Source organism: Pteronotus mesoamericanus, unplaced genomic scaffold, assembly GCF_021234165.1.
Source record: "Pteronotus mesoamericanus isolate MK-2021 breed Mesoamerican mustached bat unplaced genomic scaffold, CSHL_Meso_final contig_347, whole genome shotgun sequence".
NCBI lineage: Eukaryota > Metazoa > Chordata > Mammalia > Chiroptera > Mormoopidae > Pteronotus > Pteronotus mesoamericanus.
This window is the reverse complement of record NW_026555137.1, coordinates 9,614,839-9,629,429: the sequence shown is the minus strand read 5'-3', so window position 1 is coordinate 9,629,429 and position 14,591 is coordinate 9,614,839. Positions and strand designations below refer to the sequence as shown.

The following is a 14,591-nucleotide window of genomic DNA, read 5'->3' as shown; positions in this document are numbered from 1 at the left end:
TAAATCACTCTGGAAAGACACAAAATCTTGTTTAAGGCAGATCACTTAAACAATAAAGAAAAACCTTTTACAATTTCTTAATAAGAGTAGGCCGATAATCCTAGAAAACTGTCATTCTAGTTTTACATCAGTATATTTTTGACATTAACGCTCATCTTTTTTTCCTAAGTTATAAATAAGTCAATTCAATCTTAGCAGCTTGATCATGCATAAAATTCCTTTTCTTCAAACCTACAAACCTTTTTAAAAAATATCTACCCCATTTTTGTCCGGCTCTTTTCCTCTTTCTCATTCTGGAATAGCCAGTCATTCCACTTTTGGACAAATTACTTTCTTTTTCCCGTAATAAAAACACATCCTTCATACCTTGTATACTTTCCTTATCACACACATTCTATTTTCCTTGTATGCTTTGTATACAGAGGTTTCTCTTTGTCCTTCTTAGTCCTACTAGTTTCATTTACATAATTGATAAGATGGTTTAATCCTTAGTAACCCTAATTTTCAGTGAAAACTAGGAAGCAAGCAATTGTGAACCGCCTGCCACAGACCAACATTCTGCAGTAGATCAGCAAATTCATGAATACACCATTTCACAATTTCTTGATGCATGTGCTTCTCCTTAGTCCAGTTTTTCAATGTGGCAAACATGTTTGCTAACAGGCCCAAATACCTTTTGTCTCTCTATGAAATTTAAGAAGCCGAAAGCAGATCAACTTAAACTTACATTTAGCAATTAATGTTTCGGTATTTGATCTTACTTAGAAATGATCTAGATATTCAATAAATAGCTATCATTTAACTTAGTATAGCTTTAAAGTTTCAAGTTACCAAAAAGATTTTGGAAAATCTCTTTAAGTAGACATATTATAAAACATAATTATTGTTGAAAATGCATTTCTAAACTTTTATCCTGCTCACATTAATTCACTTGTTCTTAACAATTGTACCAGAATTGCTGATGAAAACTTCATGAGACATTAAACAAAGCTAAGTATGATTTGAAGTTATTGTTCTCATTGACAAATCAGACAAATATGAAAAATATCACAAAAGCAAAGCACCTCAAAAGTTAAACATGGTTTCCTCCCCTTTTTTCTTTTTCTATTGTTGTGCTCAACATACATCAAACAATTCATTTTAATTGTACATTTTGTTCTTAGATTGGATTTATATTTTCATAATCTTAAACATCCAATAGAGATGATGTAAGCTGGTTTGTCTGGTAAACCTGGGTAGAAAAAAAATTGTATGTGTGCATTACATTTAATATCAACTCTGACAACTCTGAAGATATAACTTTTTTTTTTTAACCAATAATTTTACTAAAGGTTATTCCAGATCACATGAACCGAAGAAAAGTTTGGATTAGTGTTACTATTTCTGAGAGTTCTAGGGACACTTAATGTATCTAAGTGCTTGCTTATCTCTAAGCCAGTAGAATTCAGCCATCCTTGCCTCCTTGGCTTTCTGTGTAGTCCTTCCTTATTCAGGACTAAGAAGCTTCCACACAAAATTACATTACGTGTAGTACCTCAAGCTTATTGCTCCAAAAGTGCACCTCTGTATGCTAAATGCAGTCTGGAGTAAGTGCTCCTTCCATAGCAAAATGCAAAGGCCACTTGATGTAAGATTAAGAAAACGCAGCTGTCGCTCTACTAGTCAGCTGCCTATCCCTCCAACCTCAAACTTTCTGGAAGAAGGAGAAAGACTATTAATTACGTCACCTCAAAGATAAGTAACTCACCTCAGTTCATGCAAATGTGTCAAAATTAAGAATGAGCATGTAATCCCAAAATACAAATAAAATAAGATCTTGCTATGTGACGATTACTTCATGGATTTAGAAATTGTGCACCAAAAGTGTTCAGTTAAAGTTTAGAAAGTCAAATTTCCCAATAATAGTGTTATACGGTTAGCTCTACAGAGGAAAAAAGGAGGAAAACTTGTAATTCAACAAGCCACATATCCTCACCCGCCTTTTTAATTCGCCGTGGCCCATTTTACATTCTGAGTGGACTTTTTCTTCTCCGCACAGGCTGCTTCCAGGATTTCCCCATCTGCATATTTTATAAGACAAAAAATTAATTTCCACATGTGGGTAAAATAAAGTTCAAGTGACAAATCAAGTCCCCGCCAAGTGATAACAGAATCCAAAATAAAGAATGCTTTAACTGTTCATTTCTACCAGTACCAAGGTCTGACTGCCCCTACCTTCAAAGCGCACAGGCTGACGAGTCAGCAAATGGACAGTCCTTCTACCTGGAATAAAAATGCTAAAAGCCGAAAATGTTTTGCAGGAAACCAGCTGGCAACCGCTAACCCTAAAGATGAAAGTTTTATTAGAACCGAAGTGGAAAATCCTGCCTGTGTACACAGACTCGAATAGGAAACGACAGGGGGATTTTACGAGTGGAAATCTTACACAGAGCGGCACTATGTATGAAACAGAAGACATCGTCTGGGTGTACAGCGGAGGACTGAAGGGCTCGCTCAGGCCCTAAAGTCGGGTCGCCTGGATCAAACCCTAGCTCCAGCCACTGTTAACTTGGGGCCAGCTACTTAGCTTCCCTATCCCTCAGTTTCTGCACCTGTAAAGATGCCATCATGATGGCCCTGAATAGGATTACCGTGGGGATTGCATGAGATAGGACAGATGTAAAGCACTTAGCACAATAATGGGCACATCGTAAATGTTTAATAATTATCAGGCAGTCACATAATTGTGATCCTCTTTCTAAAACTGTTTTATAAGACCACAGTAGCAGAAGTGTCAAAAAGCACCTTAAGCAGCAGTAAAATAAAGTATGTTTTAGTGATTCGCTCCCTGGTAGGAATAGATAATCCTAATACCCATCACCATTCAGCCAATACAATAACCTGGGTCCGATATCAAACAAACCTAAATTAAAAATCATTAAAAAGTGTTGTAGTATAAAGGTGGCTACTAATCTGCTCACTTGAGCCCAGAGTTCTAATTACTAATAATTCAGGTTACGGCATTAAGGGACTAATGGAGTTTTTCTATAACATACTGCTGCTGAAGTAATCTTGAGATGGCAACCATAATAAAACCATAATAAAGTCAAAAAGCATCAAGAACCAGCAACTATCCTGGAAGTACAGCAATTCCGTATGTCCCACCTCACAGCCTGAGCAGCCAGGGGAGGAGGGCGTGAGAAATACGGGCGATTCAGAACAGCTTATTTCTCTCACGTTCCCGTGAGTTAAAGGATCTGCTGCAGATCATTCTAAAAGTTTGGTCTGCATTTGACCTTGACAGCCCAAGGAAACCCAGGCAGTGTCAGGGAAAGTAACACCTCAGCCTAAAAGCGGCAAGTCGGGGATGAAAAGGAAAGACTCCAAGAATGCTCGGATTCTTATACCACTCCCTGGGGAGAAAGTATTTCAGACTGAACTGTTAACTGGCGGCAGCCGCCCCCCGCCCCCGCCACTGCTCCCCCCCTGCCCCCCACTATCACCTGAGCAAGCTGCTAGAGCAAGAATTTAATAACTACTTATTTGGTAGCCACTAATTGACTCTTCATTTCAAAGCAGCCTTTTTATCTAGGTGTAAAAGGATGAAATCGTCTCAAAATTTTTTTGCAGCAGATGGAAATGCATTCATCATAACTCTCTATTATCCAGTTCAGCTGGCAATAACTTGTGGTTGTAAAGAAAAGAAAAAAAAACAGTTTGGGTGCTTTTAATCAAAGCCTGGATTCTGGCCCTGCCCTGCAGCATGCTGTAATCTGAGAAAAGTTCCTGCTTCACATTCCAAAAGAAATGAATTTTTATGTGAACAGCCCCCTACATTCACTACCACCGCCCTTTGCTGTTGTTTTGATCCATGCAGCAAATATCATAAGCACCTCCTACTTCAGAGGCAACATTAATTATGGTGCCTTGAAAAAACATTCGCTCGTGGACCTATTGCATTTCATAAAGGTTTAAAGTGGAACAAATGGATCATAAAACACTCCTAGGAGTACACAGGTACGAAAAAATAAATGGGAGAATCACCGTGCTGTTCACTCTCTAAAAAAGCATTTTAGCTATAAGCACCAAAATGTTCAAGGTGCTTCTGAAAGGTAGAGGAAAACTGGATTATCAAAAGCAAATAGGCTTCAGAAGCAGCTCCACCATTTATAAGCAGGATAAGCTTAGACAAATTATTTTATCTCTCCAAGCTTTGGTGCCCTCACCTATAAAAAGGAAATATAAATTCCTACCCTATATAAGTAAGGGTTGCTGTGGGGCCTGAATATGTATAAAAACATCCAGTGCAGTGCCTAGTACATAGATATGATCAATAAAGAGAGGCCGGTATTATTAGAGACATTTTCAACCAAAGAGACAGCTTTAGTGGTGACTTTTATTCCTTGGTGGAAAAAATTCATCATGTCAATAGAATTTATTACTGTTCTGAAAAACAAAGTAAAATCTAAAGTTTCGTGGAAGAAGATGGAATTTGACAACCTCAACTAGAATTATCTCTCTAAAGGCAAGTGGGGAGACAGGAACTTGCAACGAAGAGGTGAGTTCTATTTCATAAGAAAAGTATGTAAACAAACAAACAAACAAACAAACAATCTGTAGTGAGATTACAGAGGAAGGAGGTGGAGAAGGGGAAGTCAGGAGCAGCTCCGCCTGTCCGTCAAGTTGAAAAGGTCCTGCCTCGTCCCATTATTTTCTCCTCTTCTCGACCCCTCTAGGGAAGAAACATGTCCTCGTAGAACTGGGGAGTTCAACCAAAAAAAACGACGGAAGGAACCAGGTAAACAAGCAGGCTATATATATATTAAGCCTTGCTAATCCTTTGGGTTAACAAGACTTTCTGTGTAGTTTTACAAGTTTCACTTTACAGCACAGATAATTTATATAACGTATCTTAGAATCCCAAGGTCTACCAGTCATTCCCTGCCTTATTCGAATTCACTTCATCAAATAATTACGAGTCAGCTATCGGTCATGAGAGAAATGGAAGTTTCACTTGGGGGAGAGGTTAACGAGTAAGAGGAAGACATGGGTTCTGTGCCCCATGGGGCCCTTGGGAGAGGAGAAAGCCCCTTGTCTAGTGGCAGGACTCACAGCAGGGAAAGGAAGGGACGGCAGGGGAGTGGGTGCCAAGGACTCCGGGGCAAACACTGGAGATCGGCGCCCAATACTCTTACTTTGGCTTTTCAGCGGTGATGGCTGCCAGCGTATTATCAGTGAAATCAAAAGCTGCTGTAGATGATCAACACTCATCAACTGTGGGGTTGTGATATACGATACTGGGGTCTAACAATATGAAGTTGTTCTACCTTCTAATCAAACTGCAGGAAATTATCATCACTCAAAAATTGTCTATTTAATCATATCTTTGGAAGAGGCAGTGAGGGATAACTTAAAAAAATCATTGGCACTTCTTTCTTCTACAAGCCTCTTACGAGCTTTTCAGAACTGCTTTTGCTCGCCAAGGTAGATGCACAAAATTTAAATTTATAACCTACACACTTCGAAATCCTGTACCTTCCATTCCCTTGTCCAACCACATCTCTGTAGTTATATTCTAAAGGGAACAAACACATACAAAAACCACACACGCACAACAGGAGTAATAAAATTAACTGGAAATACTGCCGTAGTAAGCACATCCTCTCAATTCGATGAAATAGAATTGGCGATTTAAATACAGTCCCCCTAAAGTGCATAGTTTATTTTAAAAAAAACAGACCGGCGGACCGCAGAGGTAGAGAAGTACTAGGTAGAGTCCGAGGTCCGCACCTGCAGGGAAGTAACTAACCTGAAGGCTAAAGGACCCTGTACGCTATGGAGCTGTGGGGGCGACAAGAAGCAGCTACAGGAAGGGACCGGGAAGCCGGGAATGAGCCTGGTGACAGCTTTACTGAGGCCCTCGGCAGCTGCCGTGATGGAGTATAATCAATGCTATCGGTTATGAGCCTCCAGATCTGTGTCCTGCGTGCCCGCAGGGACGCCTGGGCTCCGACGCTCCCCGTCTGTGTATTGTCACCCTCCCCAGGAAAGCCAGCTCAGCCAGCCCCTGGCTGTGGTCCCTGCGTTCTCTGCGCCGAAGGTCCTTCGGCGCATCTGCTCCGAGTCATCCACCAGCCAGCGTGTTCTCACGTGCCAAGTCTCCAGCCCCACGGGTACCACATGTCACCCTGAGCCCCGAGAGGAGACGCTGTCCACCGGGGTGTGCCTACGACACACCCGCTTCTCGCTCCCCGCCCTCCCCGCAGGGTCCCCGAATGGCCTGAGTATCACCCACTTCTTTGAACTCTCAGTTCCTGCTCAGTCCCTTCAGTAGAAACTGAAAAGCAGCCCCTCTTCAGAAAACCTGCCCCGGACGGGCTTCGCTGCCTGCAGTTGCCCTCGCAGAGGAAAGGGCACCGCATGGGAGACCCGGGCTGGCCTCGGGTCCCGGTTCTTCTGCTCGGTCACTCCAGCAAATCACTCGCCTCCCTGAGGCCAGTGTCTCCGCCAGGAATGGTGTGAATTAGACTCAATGAGCTCAAAACTAATCCCCAGCTCTAAGGATTTCTTACGCAAAAAGACTATCCAGAGTATTAACTAATAAAAACCAAAATTACTATGAAATTTTACAGTTACGTTAAAGCACCCTAGGTTTAAAAAATACACAATATATAAAAAGCACAAAAAAGAGAACAACTTTTAACTTTCAAAGGGTGACAAGGTTAATTAAATTGTCCATTTTCTGTTTTTTATTTGGCACCTGAAAGCAAGCCCAGGGGAGCCCTTAAAGGCTCCTAATAGAGACACGCTCCTATTTACTAATCTCTGTGCAATATTCTATATACATGGTTGTTTAATATACCAAATGTGTTTTAAATACTAACTGTGATAGTCTTATGTGTCAACTGGGCTAGGTTGTAACACCCAGTTACTTAATCAAATATTCGTCTAGCAGTTGAGTAAAGATACTTTGTAGACGTGGTTAATAAGCGCAGTGAGTTAACTTTAAGTAAAGGAGGTTACCCTCGACTGTGTGTGTGCAACTCCTCAGATGAGTTGTAACCGTAAGAACAAAAACCAAGGTTCCCCAGAGAAGGAATTCTGCCTCAAGGCTGCGCCATGAACTCCTGCCCGACCTCCCAGCCTGCTGACCCGCCTTACAAATGTGGGGCCTGCCAAGCCCCACAATTTCATGGGCCGATTGAGTAAAATGAATCTCTTTTTGAACACGCCCGAATGATAATGGTTCTTTTTCTCTGGAGAACCCCAACATTCATACTCTACCACACTGAAAGACTCAAACTGGGATGATTTTCTTTTTTAAGTAAGGATTAACAGATATCTCTTTCTTATAACCTCTTTAAAATATTAAGGTATTTTAAAATAAGTGTTCAGAAGGTTAATTTTGTTATTTCCTACACCATGCCAACAAATTAGCAATGTCATTATCTCACGTCTCTTTATTAAAATACACAGGAGGAAAGAGAACAGTGACATTTCCTCCGTGGAATGTTTCAGCTCCAAAACTGATTCCAGAAGAGTCTGAGATTCAATGCTTCTCATTTTCATGGCTTCCAAAGTATTTCGTATCTACCAGTTAGTACAATATCACTATGAGGGTGCTCCACTACCAGCCTAAATTGAAAGAATGAGGAATGATACATACACAACAGATGCAGACGTTGCACTACTTACTGACATCAGCAGAATCAACCTGAGGATCCTCCAGCTCAAAGTGTTAATGATGGTCTATCCATAGGTTAGTCCTCAGTGCTACAAGATTTTAGAATCCCTGCGTACACAGAAAACTACTAAGTTATGTAAGAATCACACGCTTAGTAACATCTGTTCGCACTCTGGTTCCATCCAGAAAGTACCACGGACACCAGGTAGCTGCACGCTGCTTCTGCAAAGGGCCTGCGGTATCTAGGCTTTGTAGGCAAAGGGTTACTGCACTGGGTAGCAGAGCTCTAGAGCATCCAGAGCTGAAACTGGTCCCAGGGGCCATCGTTTAGCCATTCTTAGCCCAGGAGAAAGGCTGCCCACAGCTGGGAACTGTGAAGCAGCCGCCGAGAGGTACTCCCGCGGTCACTATGGGGAAAGCAAGAGCTTCGATGGGATCCAGTCCCCTTATCACAGGAAGCGGCATCCAATCGCACAGCCCATTAGCAGCATAGCTGCGTCTAGAACCCAGGTATCCTGACGCTCAGGTTAGGGCTCTTTCTATTCCTCTACCAGCACATTGTTAACTGACTGAAAACCCAATCATTGCAGGTCTAACCTTCCCATTCACTACCTAACAAATATAAGCATTAATCTCACCAACTAATGGACTCTCCTAAGCTAGGCTTAGCTATAGACAGTTTTAAATTTAAATGTATGGCGATGAAGAACTAAGATTTGTCTATGTAAGAGATTATTAGTTTGGGATTTAAAGGTTGACCTTGGCTAAAAATGTAAGTAATCACTACATACAATCTCTATCTACATAATCTATGTATAATTACACATCTATCCAATAATAACAAAGGATGAAGGCCATTGGCAAGCCTAGTTTCCAGGAACATTAATTATAGTTTCCCTCTACAGGTTTTTTCTTTTTTTTTTTTTTTCCAAAAACCCTTTTTACAGTTCTTGGCAGCTTTTACAAGTCTTTAGAGTTATGATAAGAGTTCATATATAGTTCAAAGACTAAACTCCAAAACAAAATCATAAATATAAGAAATGGCAGGTCCCAGATACTTTCTTTAAACCAAGCTTTTAACTCTTCTAGACTTAAACGGTGGCATTTCATTTCAAGGGCCAGCGAGAGGCAGGCACGACAGAACACAATTCCAATGATTTGCTTTCTCTGTTCTTCAGACACATACATGTAAGGGAGAGGTAGGGCGCAGAGAGCCCACTACAGGCTTTGGAAAGGCCTGTAAGTAATTCCTGGATCTCCCAGGGAGTAAGGGCACCAGGTCCAGAGAACTATCACTTGTCCCATTTTCTGCAGAAAACTCTGTATAAAAGAATTGGTAGGCGATCTGCCTCTAAGCCATAGGAGGAACATAGCTACTTAAGCTACAATTACTCCAAAGCCAGTGCTGACTCTAGACGAGTTTTGGGAGATAAGGATTAAAAGTGGAGAAGACGAAGCCTAAAAAGACCGCTAATAAGCCGGTAGGAAATTGAGACCGAGGTATCCCGACAGGCCGAGCGCTGGGCTGCTGAAGCACAGGCAGGACACAGTTCAACAGGAAGAAATGAAAAGTCCTGGATTTCTGTTTAAAAATCCGCTCTAAGAGAAAAGGACCAGGCTAACAGGGAGGGGCAGTCGGTATGAATGGGAGTCAAATCAAAGTCTATCCCCAGGTATTTTCTGGATGTGGCACTCATCAAATTGGAGCTGACACATAACTGTTTATTAGGAAAAGAAATAAAGTTAGCAGTTCATCTTCAGAATATAGATTATATGAGCGTTCTACTCAAAAGTGTTCTTGTTCTTCAGTGACGAAGCAAACGGGGCAGAATCTTAACAATAGGTGAACCTAAATAAAGATACGTGGGTGGTGCCTTGTACAATTTTTGTTTCTGCAACTCTATTCGATTACTATGCAGCAGTCCGCACTTGGGCTTGAACATGAGGAGCTGACTCTGACGCTTCTTACCGGCGTGGTCCTTAGCTCTGCGGGAGAGTCTGGGGTTGGGCCCCGCTCCTCCACTGTAACGGGGCCAAGCTCACCCATCTCTAATGCTGGGCCCTCTCCTATCGGCAATGTTCCCATCAGCCTCCACGCCTCTGCCCTCTCAACCCTGAAAATAAATGCCAGTGCTAAAATAAACCTCCATGCTTGTTTCGTTTCTAATTCACACTGCACCCCTTGCCTCAAACCAATCCATGACCCCAATTACCATGTCAACTTTAACTTTGTGATCCCAATTAACTTTAACTTCCACTCTAACCGTATTAACTTGAACTTTAAGAGCCTCTGCCAGGCCATTCTCATGGAGGTGGAAGGGAACGGTGGGAGGGATGGTAAGGGCGCGTGCTGACTGCCGGGTATTTTAGAACAAGAATAATAACACCGCTACACGTCTTTCTGCTTTTTACTGTTACCAAGCGCTGGCAATTCTAAAAACCTGAGCGCTAAGGTATGCCTTCCAACCATATGGGCAGCTCCTACTGCCACTCCTTAATACGCGGCCAGGACTGGTCAGCCTCCCTCAGCTCTGCCCAAGGCTTTTATCCAACAGCTTTTCTTTCCCTTAAAATGCTAAATTTAGAAACCCTAATAACGACAAAGGCTAAGGGCAACCCCTAGTATTTGCAATTGCGAGGTATATTATATCACTTTAATAGAACAGTTCATGTGCAATTTCATGGGATGCCTAACTCGAAGCAAAACTAAGTAGAATCCATGTATATAATCCGACGAGTACAATTTAGTTTTAAAACTATTTTTCAAACTACAATAATGTCAACACGCGCCGCACAGCCATAAACTCGCACACGGAGGCTGGGCAATGTGCGGGGACTGATGGGGCCGGACTCAGCGGGACGGACAGGCTGTAGTGGCAGGGCCGCAGGTCTTCCGTCTGCTCTGGCTCTAACATCCTCGAGTCCCTCCGCGGCCCGGAGAGAAAAGCCTAGCTCGGCAGAGGGCAGAGGGCAGAGGACAGAGAGCGACGCTAACAGGAGGGGTCCACCACGCCTCAGCCCGTCTTGCTGAGGGCCATACTCGCAGCAAACGCAATGCAGCCACCGGGTGGTAAGTCAGCAGCCCAACACTCTGCTCGGCGTCTCGCTGTCCAAAAGCTGGACTCCTCAGCGGGTGACCAGTTCTCCTAATTCTACCAAATGACAGGGAGCGGCTTTCTAACTAGGGTAAGCAGAGAACGAAGAATGGACTGTATGCGCTAACGCTGATCATCAGAGAGCACAGAACCAAGAAAAACGTTCAAATTCCATTATACATTACAGGCTGGTGATTAAGGAAAACAAAGTGTATAAGTATGCATATATGAAGACAGAGTTTAGGTTATCACTGTTTTAATAGCTCTCCCAATGCACAGACAGGTCTTTCACTGCAGCAAAAAGAAAAAGAAAGAAAAATAAATCCATAATAAATGGACCCTAATAAAAAAATCGCCATGATTGGTTAAACTGTAAAATACATCTGAATCCTACAGAATAACATATAGACTTTATCTAGAGAAAGCTAAGGAATTTACACTACAATTAGAACATAGAATAAAAATTCCAAAGTTTATCCAGAACACAAGGCACTCAAATTTCAAACATACCATCCAGATATATAACTAGAAACTTGCTGCAGGAGGCAGGGCCCTTGGGTTTCAGGGAGGACCACTTCTTTCTCTAAGATCTCGTTGGAAGACCTGAGTATTGCCTCAAGCACTCTATCTCCCAAAACCAAGGGAAAGGGCAGACAATAGCTTTTTAAAACCAAGATTGTATGGAAAATACCGAATAAGCCTTATTGAAAAAAACAATAACAATACTGCCTAATTGAAAGAATGAAGGTTAAATTATATAAATTAACAGCAGTTAATTCAATAACTATAAAGATCAGCATCATCTTTTTATTTCCTAATTTGAAAAGTATTCAACACTCATTCACATGTTAAATCACTGTTTATGTTTAGGCACCGCTTTCTACTGGTAAATATCAGCTGTGCCACCAAACAGGAGAAAATTGCAACTATTTGACTCAAGCACAGATTTTCTTTCAAGAGCTTATAAAACTATAGTTAGTAACATCGTACATTTTAAGTCTAGAAGAGAGTAGATCAAAAGTGTTCTCACCACACAAAAAAATAAATAAGATGGTACAATGTGAGGTTGTGATCTGTTAATTAGCTTGATTGTGGTAATCGGCTCACAATTCATATGTATATCAAATCGTTACATGCTACACCTATACAATTTCTATTTGTCAATTATACCTCAAAAGGCAAAAAAGAATGTATAAGCTAGCAACACCTCAAGGCACCAATAAATATCAAATGTTCTAGTTTATGTGAATCAGTGCAAGTCAGAGAGCACTAAATCAGATTTTAAAGTCACCTGTTTCAATACAGTAATTTTTTAAAAATAAAAACGTTCAACACTTGAAATATGAAACACCAGAAACAAGCAGCACAATCATCGGGTGTCACCTTCCATCAATGACAACATTATGGCTCTGCCCAGCTACCGTGCCCAGTTGGTGACAAACAAAACAATTCGCTTACCATCTCTTTGAAGCTGGGACAGTCTCTGTAACCACACTGAAGTGAAACACTATACAGTGTAGATTAGGCAGCACATATTAATTGCAGCCAATAAAATATAAATACAATGCAGACAATAACTAATTATAATTATCTCCAGTAATGATAAAAACGAGCCCACATATTATAGCTGCTCATCAAGGAAAACTGTGTTAATGTGTATTTAACAACAAATCTTGGGTTACCAATATTTTTTTTAAAATACTGCTAATGGCAGATATATTTATTTCCTTGTAGCAGAAATCCTTAGTAATTTAGTAATTGACTGCACCCTAATCTACAATTGCCCTTACTGGTTAAACTGAAAAACTAAACAGAACAGCATAACTTTTGGTTTTTTGTGTTAGAAAGGCAGAAAAACAAAGAATTGTAACTGCAAAGGTTGACAGCGGGCTTCCCATGTAATTATCACCATAAGTCCAAAGGCACTCAGAAGTTCATCCCATGACAAAGGAAACAAGACAGCCTAGATCCTGCAGGGCAGAGAAGCCCCCAAAGGAAAACTTGGGTTGGCTTGCTGGTATGAAACAACTTTAAAGAACAAATTCGGTTTCACAAAGAGATGGAGCCCAAGTTGGAACCTGAATGAAGAAGAGTTCAAGCTTCCCGAGGAATGTGAAATATTTTCCTGAAATCCACATGGGGTGCGCGCGCGCGCGCGCGCGCGCACACACACACACACACACACACACACACACACACACACAGCCCCAGTATTGACTAAAAATGAAGCAATAGGCATTCAGCATCCAGTGGGGGGCTGATCACCTTTCTGATCCGTTAGGTCAAGACGTCCTTCCGATCAAGGACCCTCAAGGAAGGGCTGATCCCCTCCTCTCCAACCTTCCCCAGGAAGCCAACCTATGCCATCTCGTGCCACCCTCTCTATCAATCAGCCAACTCCTGGGACACTCCCCCACACGGGCGACTCTCCTCCGAGATGCATCCCTGCCCAGTGTCACCCGCAGATCCCTGTCTCCGGCCTCTCCGGCCTCAGGGTCCCCGGTGCCTCCCTCCCCAGCCCCTTGCTGCAGCCCTTCGGGCTCTCCCCTGTGGTCCCCGATCATGATCCCCCTCCTTCAAATCAAGGATTCCCGACTCTCCCTCCACCCTCACGGGGGGTCCTGACTCTCCAGTCCCTACCGGGTCTCCCGGTCCCGCGGCGCGGGGGTGGCAGCGGGCCGATCAGCACCCACCGAGGACACAAGTGCCTGGAGCGCTCTGGCTGGGTTCAGACCAGAGCCGGGCTTCCGCCTCGCGCCGGAACGCCTTCATGAATGGGGCCGGAAGTCCCACCCCTCTGCGCCCCGCCCCCCCGGCTGCTTGGGAGCCCCGAGGTGTGTTTTCTCGGGCGCTCCTCTGCTCAGGGGATCCGTCACCCACTGTGCAATCGTTGGACCGGGAGACTTCCCAGCTCACGCCCTGTGAAGAGCGAGATGACTCAGACACTGACCCCTGTCTTCACAGTCTAGTTGAAAGTTGACATAAATAATCACATCAGTAGGCAGGTCATGTGTGACACAAGTATCACAATACAAGGTAGTATTGCTGCTTTCTTTAATTCAAGCCTTTGTCACCTACCACACTGTCAGTTGTCTAACAACCGAAACAGAGCCGCTGTGTTGTGGAGAAGAGGGAGGCACTCAGGATAGTGACATGGTGACACAGACTAAGTCAAACACTGGCCTGTCCCTCAGGAACCGTAGTGTAGTGTAGGGACAGGTACAAGAGCGCACAGACAAGGGCGCCGAAAACATCAAGCATTGAAGGAACTATGGCTTCGCTGGAGGGAATGGCGGGGTGTTGGGAACTGGGCAGAGAAAGACTCAAGAGATAATGCTCCTCAGTTGAAACTAAAGTGATGAACAAGAGTTAAAGGTCAGACAAGGTGGGGGAGGCCATGCGGCAGAGGGTGAGGGCTTAGCTTCATCTGGGGCTGAAGGGGCTTTCAGTTAATTTAGCAAGGTCCAAGGTCATAGAGGCGGCCCAGGGGGGTGGGGGGTGGGGGGGGACGCAGTGAGGGGAGGCGGGGCCAGATCACGAAGACTGCTGTGCATCAGACCAGGGAATCTGGACTTCTGACTCCAGGTAACAGGAAAAGGGAGGGGGTCCTCTAGGGAAATAGGCAAAATAGTGAGCTATGAGGTTGATGAGGGTGGCTGACCTAGCCATCAACAAAAAAGTAAGAACCTGAAAGATCATGGGTTGGTTAGAGCATCATCCTGCTACATTAAGGTTGCAGATATGATCCTGGGTCAAGGCACAAACAGGAATCAACCAATGAATGCATAAATAAGTGGAACAACAAATTGATATCTCTCTCTCTCTCAAAATCA

At 43.1% G+C, this 14,591-nt stretch overlaps 1 protein-coding gene across 1 annotated transcript in view; it reads right to left on the bottom strand.

The window, feature by feature from the left end:
* Window positions 1–13,511, bottom strand: part of DISP1 (dispatched RND transporter family member 1) — a 135,863-nt gene extending 122,352 nt beyond the window's left edge. Inside the window, exons 1-2 of the mRNA XM_054576631.1 lie at window positions 13,399–13,511; window positions 1,976–2,060 (exon numbers count right to left, since the gene is read on the bottom strand). The gene's annotated coding sequence lies outside the window, so the exon portion shown is untranslated. The remainder of the gene's footprint in view (window positions 1–1,975; window positions 2,061–13,398) is intronic.
* Between the last annotated feature and the right edge of the window lie 1,080 nt (window positions 13,512–14,591).